This window comes from Camellia sinensis, chromosome 7 (assembly GCF_055761805.1).
Source record: "Camellia sinensis isolate YWXY chromosome 7, ASM5576180v1, whole genome shotgun sequence".
Taxonomy (NCBI): domain Eukaryota; kingdom Viridiplantae; phylum Streptophyta; class Magnoliopsida; order Ericales; family Theaceae; genus Camellia; species Camellia sinensis.
Window position 1 is genome coordinate 124786357 of NC_138967.1, and position 10211 is coordinate 124796567.

Genomic DNA, 10211 nt, shown 5'->3' on the forward strand with positions numbered 1-10211 from the left:
ATGTTTGATATGAGAAATTATTATGTTGGAGAATGAGGATAAAAAGCATAATACCATAGGGTGGACATTTCATTTCATTATAGCTTGAGCAATTGCATTTTGATGACGAAATTATAAGGAAAATGCCAAATGTCAGTTGAACATGAATGTTGTAAATTGTTAATGTTGTTGAATTAACCATTGTTGATAGAACACTCTTGTTTAGTGGGTTTATTCAAATTTCGGGGACGAAATTTCCTATGGTGAGGAGGTTGTAATGACCAGGTTTCCTTCATTCCTTTCCTTCTCTTTGGCTTCGTCCTCTCTTACTTCCGTTGGGTTTGAAACGTCCGAAAGTTATATCAAATCTAAGCCCTTATTCATGTTTTGTTTGGGTGTGTTGAATCTCGTTTGTTCCGGAGCGCGTTGGAGCAAGTTCGGAGCGTCTGGGAGCCAAGTTGTGAAAATCCGAGCTGGAAAGCAGGGGGCCGCACTTGCAGGGGCCCAGGGTCGCACGTGCGGGAGGCCAAGCCGCACGTGCGGGTAGTGGTGTGTTTGGCTGAGCAGCATACTGCCTAAAAGGCACGAACGGGAGGCAGGTGCAGGGAGTGCCGCACGTGTGGGGTGGGTGTGCCGCACGTGGGGAAGGGACGTGCCGCATGTGCGGGGATGGGCGCCGCACGTGCGGGACCTGGGTAGCCCGAAAACCCTATTTTTCTTACATTTTGTGTCGAACTTGTAACACATTTTGGGGCTCATTCTCTCACTCTAAAACCTATTTTCTCTCCACCTTCTCTCTAGAAATCATCCTTAGCATTAAAGACTCTTTGATCTTACAAATCTTGGGGCTTCGATTTAACATCATTCCTCTCTATTTTGGGTGTACAAGCTAGAGCAACATTGTGTGGTGGGGTTAGAGCTTTGACAACTTGGGTTTCTAGGGTTTCTTCTCTCTCACCATCTCCATTTCTTCACCAAGCTTTGAGGTAGGGTTTCCTTTGAGTTATATGTGTATTTATGCAAGTTTCTTGTTGATTTTGTGAAACCCTCTATGTATTTCGAAAATGGAGCCTAGGGCTCAAGAAATTGTTGATTTTTGCTTAAAGAAAAACTCATGTCATCTTCTTTTAAAGAATATTTGAGAAGTGTGGAACCTTGTAGATTGAGATTGATATGCATGGAGAGAGTTCATAAAGGAGATGAAAAATGTTTAGATTTTGTGAAAAACTAGAAATTGGGGCTTTTTGTGAAAACATGGAAATCCATGGAGTAAAATATCCTTTCTTGTGTTTATATGGGTGTGTGAGTATAGAGTTTATATTTGGTAAGAAAAATGATAATTTTCTTGATATATGAGAGTGAGGAATTTACTTTGAAGGTTGTTGCTAGTGACATGGAAAAATAATTTATAGTGAGAAGATAGTTATTGAACACTATTGACTTTGAGAATTGAAAACTCGGAGGTTGATATTGAAAGTCTGACATAATCATGGAATGACTAGGGTGTTATGAAATATGTATAATAATGAGCTAATTCTACGTGTTAATTGACACCAGTGGAACATGTGATTTATTGTGTAATGGTATTGGAGGAAGGTAAAGGAAGAAAGGCTATGGAATGTCATTGTTGCATCATATCTTCATGTAAATTTTGTCATTTCTATACATCATGGCAGGAGTTTTGAAAAACATCTACATTGAGGAAGGTTATATTGTAATAAGAATTATGAGAATGTTAAAGGGGTAAATACGTGGTAAGTCCGGATAGAGGGTGTAGTTGTATTTGATAAAATGGTCTGAGTGTCCTTGGTGAAAGACCAGAAAACCGCGCGGATAGGTGTTGAGCCTTCTGGTTAGCACCGGTAAAAATGACAGTTTGGTAGTGTTTGTTGAGCCTACTTGCAGATACCAGCCTAGGGATTACCAGAAATGTATTTACCGTCCCTTTTTGATTTAAAATTGGGAGTGTGGGAAATTAATGAGGTTGTATAAATGTTGACTGTAAGCATGGTGATTTTCAAGAAAAGGATAGTATGAGTTTTCCTTCAAATGGCGTGGCATAACATTTGCATTTACATAAAATATTGTGAATCTTGCGCAAATGTACATACTTTGTTAAGGTTTCTCTACTGGGCTATATGCTCAGCCCTATGGGTTTTGGTGCAGGTAAAGATGTGGTGATCCCGCCAAATTGAGGGCATGGAAGTAATTTGAGAAGAGTAGTGCACTTTTACTTTTTTGTGATTAATTTTAAAGCCAAGGGCTATTTTGTTTTGGGTCCAAGTGACCACTTTTGTGTAACTAGGCTTATGCCTTGGAAGATGTAAGCCCTTAAGGGCATTGTATTGTTTTGAGAATGGATGCTTTACATGCTATAGATTCATATGCTTTGTATAAGGACTCTAATTTAATTATGTAAAGATGGGTAGATTATTGTTATTGTTGAGTGAATGTTGATCACTTGTGGGTAGTTCATGTCAAATTATTTTGGGGCGTTACAATGGCCTTGTATTTGATGGTTCACTATTAAGTTTAAGCTCAATTTTAGTACATTTTGAGTTTATTTCAGACGTGTTCTGTGTAGGCTTTCTTTGAAGGTAACCCATTTAAGACAATTCTTGGTCCTTTCAAGCTCTTCTGGCAATGCATGTGCTCAAAACCTGAGTATGTTTTCTTTCATTCGGTGACTTATCCCAAAAAAGATTATTTTTTCTCTTTCATTCGCTTATACTATAGTACATTCTTTTGATATACTCATGAAGCATCTAAGATTATGTCTTCTTTAAATCTTCAGAATTTTCTAATTGGTCACTGAAAGCCTTTCGTTGGCAGTTAATCACATAGAATACCAGATATGTAGATTATAATTTGTTAGAAGTTGCTTCATTGTCCAAAATTTCCATCCCACAATAATCTGAAGTCTTTTTCTACCTTTTGAGATAACTAATTGCTTAATTCTAATTTCAATTGTTCCATTACATTCTGAAGTAATTGTTGTCGCTGATCAATTGATTGACTGTTTGGTGTATAGTGAAGAACCAACGGAACCATTCTACTATTTGCAATTGGACCCACCAACAAGAGAAGTGAAGCTTGAGTGATGCTCGTCTCCAAATGCCATATATCTGCTTTTAGATTGGACCCTTATGTCCTCTGAATTTCAAGTTTTGCAATCATTGCCTGATATGCTAATATGGCATATATTTTGGCTTTCAAGTTCAAAATAATATGATTTTTCACATTGTGGTGGAAAAGTTTGTTTTGAATAAACTAGCCAATTGATGACACTTTTAATTATTCCTTTGATACGTAGCACTTGTGACCATTCAAATTCCCTCTAGTTTACTTACATTTTCTTCCCCAACAAGTCGGTGTGTCTTTTACAGGCCCACTTATTTTCAGAAGATGCATCATGTCCTCAACTGAAACACATATAGGGTTGTAAATGAGTTGAGTCGAGCTAAGTAGTAGGTTATTCAAACTTGATTTAAAAACTTAACAAGCTTCCAAAATATGTTCAAGCATGGCTTGTTTACCTTTCAAGTCGATCTCAAACGAGTTTCGATTGAGCGGATAACTAGAACTCAAGTAGCTTTATTTTCATAATATATATAAGCTTATTGAGCTCAGTAATAGGTTGAATGAAACAGAGTTATTCTTACATGGAGATGTGGGCTCCTGAGCCTGTATCATCCTCTTCAACATATTCAATTGAAACAGCTCTGAATATTAACTGGGAATAGACAATTAATACAAACCCAGTGAACCGGTTGATTTCAATCTTCTTACGTAGGATCCAGAAATTTCCTACTCTACTTACAAACCAAATATGTTTAATCCCAAGCAACAACTAGAAATCGATGATGGGTTCTCTGATTGTGAGGTTTCGCTCAGGAGCCCATGGTAGGTTGAACAACTTTGCCGTGATGAACTTGAAGATCTTGTTCACATTTATGTTGTAGGTTGCACTTGGAAAGAAAAGTGTTGCATTCAGGGCCCTTGCATATGCTCTTGCCTATTAACAACAATGCACACATGACAAATAGTTTTTGATATTGGATTTAGGGTTTAGGTGGGAACAACGAACCGCTGTTCTTCTCAAAATATATTATTAGAAAGGTTTGGTATCACTTGTTTTTTTGGGAATTGATATTGAAATCTTGTGTTTTCTTTGGAAAATTATTTTTTGGAAACATATCAGTTTCAGGAAACACTTATAAACTGTTTCATGAATTTTTGAAAATTGTTTCTACACAAAATTGAAAATGAAAATTGTTTTTGAAACTTTTCATTATTTTTGTTTCTAAAAACACGAAATTAAATCTTTTTGAAAACAATACCGAACAGGCCATGTTAGCGACTTAATCAGTGTGTTCCAAGAGTCAAAAATATGTTTCTTACTGAAGAATTGACTATGATGTCTATGTCCCTTCAATCCCTTTCTATGAATATACTCAAAAAAAGAATAATCAAATTTGATTTGTATTTTTTCCAGCTAGAAATCATTAAATGGATATGACCCAGTAAATCATGCATGCCCTAATGTACCTGTTTTCTCTCCCTTTTTTTTTCTTCAATCATTCTGCTTTTAATTCTATTTTTTCTTCTATCATGTGAAAATTAATTACAGCAAATTTCTCAGTTAATTGATCCATGAGTCTCGCCAGCTTGGTCCACATTTTGAGACATGATAATAGTAAATGGATAAGATTTTAGTGATAGTTAATTTAGTCATATATATTCTGTATCTGAATCAGTTATATGCATATTGTTTCATGATCAGAAGAGATCAAATATATTACCTGACTTGCAATTGTCCACTAAACATCTATCGGTAATTGTACAAAATCGTCGAATTTAGAGCATGAGATTGGGATTATTAATCCGTGGGCTCAATAATCCTGTGTTTGTTTTGAAATTTTGTTTCAGGATTATTAATCTAATGGATAATTAATCTAACAAAATTTGTAGGATTATTAGTAATGTGGTAGGGGTGAGATTATATATCTTGAGTTGGGAAATAAAATAAAAAGACTCTTTTACCTTCATATGTTTTCTTATCCAATGCAAATCAAACAATGGACAATGGGATAATTTATCTTACTAATCCAATGGGATAGTGAATACCACAATAATTTGATGGAATTATTAATATCTTCACTATTAGTCTTGTGAATCAAACATGACCCATGAGTATTGGAATTGCCGTCTACAACAATTACAAAAAATTTAGTTAATACAAATTAGAAACAAGGTCAAGGGTCCTCTATATTTAAATTTCTATATCTTTCCAATCTGATGCATTTTTAATTATACAATTATGTCTCATAAATTTATATATCTTCAAATTCTTACTACATCATGTAATACTAATGCACATTCAGTTCAACCCAACCCAACGATTGTCTCAAAATTCCCACTAGATTATCTATTAAGGAATATAATGAGACAAAAGACAGAGAGGTTATGAATGAAAAATGATTTTCGAACAGAAAGTTTATACAGAAAACATATCTAAAATGATTGTCAATGACATTTTAAAATATGAGGGCAATAATGAATGTTTTGATTAGAAACTAAAAAATCATAAGAAGTCACATCATTTTTCTTTTATGGACGTGAGTTTGTAGATTATTACTTTTTGGGAGTATATTAATATTTAAAAACAAAGAGATTTGGGTAAAAAGATGGGGGAAATTACCACTCAGTGGTACTTTTAGAAAGTTATTATAGATTTGTAAAAAAAAATTATAATTATAATTATTAATATTTGTAAAACTTATCGCTTATCTGTAATTATTATTATTATTTTTTTATAATTTACACTAAATTGAAATTTTCCCTAAAAAGATCACATGAGGTGGTGAAGCAGAGCATGGGTACCTGATTCCATATCCTTGATTTTTGATATCATTTAACACTACAAACACAGAGAGAGTTAAGTAGTAATCTCATGAGTTTACTTTATTATTCATACCTAAATAATAATTACAATTTTATAATCATAATTTGTGAAAACCTTGGGCATTTTGAAAAATTACCTGTTTAAAGTACATCGACTTGTTAGATCAAACATGAATAACATTGCTATCGAGTCTTTACAAGCACTAGGAATCTGATTCTGGGATGTTTCATCTCCTTGTACACCATTCAAAATTATAATTGATCAGTAGATATATATGCATATATTTCCATTTCAATCAATAAATATCAGATGGCAAGGCTTGTCATTAGAGAAACAATTTTATTCAGATTGTTCCATTTGTATATTTTACGATTAGTTCTATACTTGTAGACTTATTATTTAGTAAATTATTATGAAAAGAAGGAACCATGCATACCTACAACCTCCCAGATTCTATAAGCAATATGTGCCCCTCCAACACAAAGTGTTTTATCCATCTGATTTAGTCCTGAATTTGATATCTTAAATCCTTCTTCTTGCCTCTCTCCCCCAACATACGTTGTCTAAAAATAATTAACAAAAAAAAAAAAAAAAAATTAGAGCAAGAACAACATTTTAATATGCTATGTTTGGTTGCCAGGAAAGCATAAAACAACATTTCCAAGAAAAAAAAAAGAAGCTCTTGCCAGAAAACTAGTTTTCCCAATTTGGGAATCACCCAAGAGACTGATCTTCAACGCAACCAAGTCCGAAGAGTCCCTACTGTGTTCACAGCACCCACAAGGCATGTCGGGGGTCTCAAACCCTCTCTCTGAAGCCACCAGAGATGGAGACGACATGGTGGCGATGTGTGGTAGCTGCCTATAAGTACATGACTTTCGTAGCGTGCAAGCTAGGATTTGGTTCCAGTGAAAGTGAAAGCAGCGCTGGAGGCTCGAGGCCCGACAGAGGATTGTCGATGAACGGTGACACGTAACATGTTTTTTTTTAATTTTTGATTTTTTTTTGTTTTTTTTTTTTGGGCGAAGCTTAAGTAGTGAAAAAAAAGGGTCATGTGGGATGGCCTCAAAACAGCAGGCGCAATGCGGTCATGGAAAGGGAAAGCTGGGTTCTTTGTGGTATCATATTTTTGTGCGTGTGTTTGGGGGTATTTTTTGTCACGCCCCAAACCCGCCCCTAAAAGTTTGGGCATGACCTCTTTAGAGACGGACATGTAACCTGGTAATTTAACATACGGGGCCTTATCGGAAGCACAAAAAATAAATAAATAGATAAATAATAAAGAACAATTAAACTCCATTGAGCTACCCCTACATGCCAGGATCTCATTCATCACATGCATTATACCGGATAAATAAAGTCTCAACTATATCCCAGAGTATGTTCATACACATTTATAGTTCCAGCCCTAAAGTTGGGCATATACAAAAACAAACATGAAAGGTATATACAACCACTTTAGATGGACACTCATAAGCAAACCAACATCTTGACAACTTAAGAAATTAAATGACTTAAACAGTGCCTGGACATATGGAGGTTGACAAAAAGAAAGCAACGTCTTGGCTAGGACTGACCGCCTGTTTGGTGACCTACAGAAACAAACATAACAGAGGGTGAGCCGGGCTCAGTGAATAGTATGATACATAAATGCACAATTTAAACATAGTACATAACAATGCATAAGTAAATGCGAAGATCATGTAGTTAATCTGTTCCTGTTCTCATTTCATATGGCCTTAGGCCCAATCCTGCAACATAAACATAATGGCTATAAAGCCTTTGAAACATGGTGGCACGAGGCCCTTGAAACGTGTGGCACGAGGCCCTTGTAACTTGTAATGGCATAAAAGCCTCATAACTTGTAATGGCATAAAGCCCTTGTAACTTGTAATGGCATAAAAGCCTCATAACTTGTAATGGCATAAAGCCCTTGTAACTTGTAATGGCATAAAGCCTCATAACTTGTAATGGCATAAAGCCCTTGTAACTTGTAATGGCATAAAGCCCTTGTAACTTGTAATGGCATAAAGCCCTTGTAAACATGTTGGCATTAAAGCCCTTGAAAATGGCATGAAGCATACTTAAACTTGTAACATATACATGAAACATACCTGAAACATCCTTGAACTTGTAATATACTTGAAACCATACTTGAACCATACTTGAACTTGTAATTTACCTGAAATCATACTTAGACCATACTTGAAATATACTTGAATTTACAACATGCGTGAACTTGTAACAGGCGTATACTTGTAACATATTTGGACTTGTAACATACATAGACTTATAGCATACTTGGACTCGTAGCATACATGAACTTATAACATACTTGAACTTATAACATATTAAACTTGTATATACTTGAACTTATAAACTTACTTAAACTTGTGCATACTTGAACTTGTCACATATATTAACTTGTAACATTCTTGACTTATAACATACGTAATCTTGTAACAGACTTGAGCTTAGAACATACGTAAACTTGTGAACATTCATTAAGTCATAACGTAACGTATCATAACTAGAGCATTTCTTGATTATTTAGAGCTGTTGGCCTTTAGCTCTTACATGTATTGGCATTAAACTTATTGGCATTTAGCCCAAACATTATCATAGCAAACTTATTTCAAAGTCTTACAAAATTCCAGAATCATAGAAGGGTTGTTTCATTCTTTCTCTTACTTATGTACCTTCCTTGAATCATTTACATAAACATATAACATTTATCTTCCTTGAACCATTTATATACATATGACATTTATTTTCCTTGAATCATTTACATACATATGACATTTATCTTCCTTGAATCCTTTACATACATATAACATTTATCTTCTTTGAATCATTTACATACATAAGTAACGAAATTAACAGAATACTAATGACAAGCATTAGCGGTGGTAAAGCGTACTACTACTCACAGTGTTTAGATGCTAGGTCCGTACTTGCAAATAACCCTACACAATTCAATTCAACAACATTTAACACAATTCGACATAATCGACATAACCCCACATAATTATCACTATCCAAGATAATCCACACTATTTAACATTATTCAACTCAATACTACCAAATATAATTCCACATAATTCAAATTAAATTGCTAAGACTCAATTCAATATTCCGTAGCCAAGTTTACATCATCCACATCATCAACAAACCCTTCCCCCCCCAATCTCCTTTCTCATTAAGACATGATTCACCGTGCTCATAACAAAGTTGATTCGCAATTTTAAACATGATTTCCAAGTATCACCAAATTCCAATTAAATTTGCATATACATGATTCAATACCTCAATTTCATTACCTTACTTTCAATTTGGGCCAATTCATTGGTTATCATCATTAGTCAACCTAGGGTTTTAAGGAAATGAGGATTTTTAACAAAAAATCAAACTTCTTAAATCATCACTTTTAATTCCAATTTTCCCAATGATTCTACATCTAGGATTCCCAATCCATCATTTAAACTCACCAATTTAACTCCCAACATCACAAACCCTAAAACCCCCAATTCTCATACCATACACTACATGCTCAAAATGGAAATTTGTACATTTATATAATGAAAATACCATAAATCTATCTATCAATATAAGTATTGAAGTGGATTAGAACCCCTACCTCAAGAACCAAGCAAGAAAAGTAAGCTTTGAGAAGAATCCTTCGCAATCCCGAATTCCAATCGGTTAAAAGTGTTGATCCTCTCTTGTTCTCCATCCTTGATGCAAGAATCATGGTGGATTGTTGATCAAAGTAAAGGAAATCAAGGTTTTGGGGCTAGGGTTTCGGACCTAGAATGAGAGGAAAGAAGGGGGGAAAAGAAAATATCAAGAATGATCTAGAAATCTCGATTTTAAAGCTGCTGTCCCGAAAATCCCGCTCGAGCGTTCCTATTCCCGCTCGAGCGGACCTGCTCTTAGCACAGATTCTAAAACTTCAAACAGATGTAACTCTCCCATCCGAACTCCGTTTTAGGTCGTTCTTGTGTCCAAATTGAAGCCCCAGAAATAAGCTTTCCAATGATTCTAACCTCACATCCAAATTCCAATTGTGGAACAAGAAAAGGGTAAAAGAGTAACGATTGGTCGTAAACGAATTATTCAAATTAAAGTTTTTGATCCAATCTTACTTACCATCATATTATCATCTCAATCAATACTCCAAAATAAGATAAGGAGGTTATAAATACACTAATAAAAATGTCCAAAAACGAACCTACGTGCCTCAGAAATTTAAACTTAACCAGGAGACCCGCTCGAGCGCCCAACCTTGCGCTCGAGCGCGCAGACCAACAAGGTAGTCCGCTCGAGC

General features: G+C 35.1%; 1 pseudogene; it reads right to left on the reverse strand.

Moving 5' to 3' along the window:
• Positions 1-3829: 3829 nt before the first annotated feature.
• LOC114286526 (septum-promoting GTP-binding protein 1-like) lies at positions 3830-9617 on the reverse strand (annotated as a pseudogene).
• Between the last annotated feature and the right edge of the window lie 594 nt (positions 9618-10211).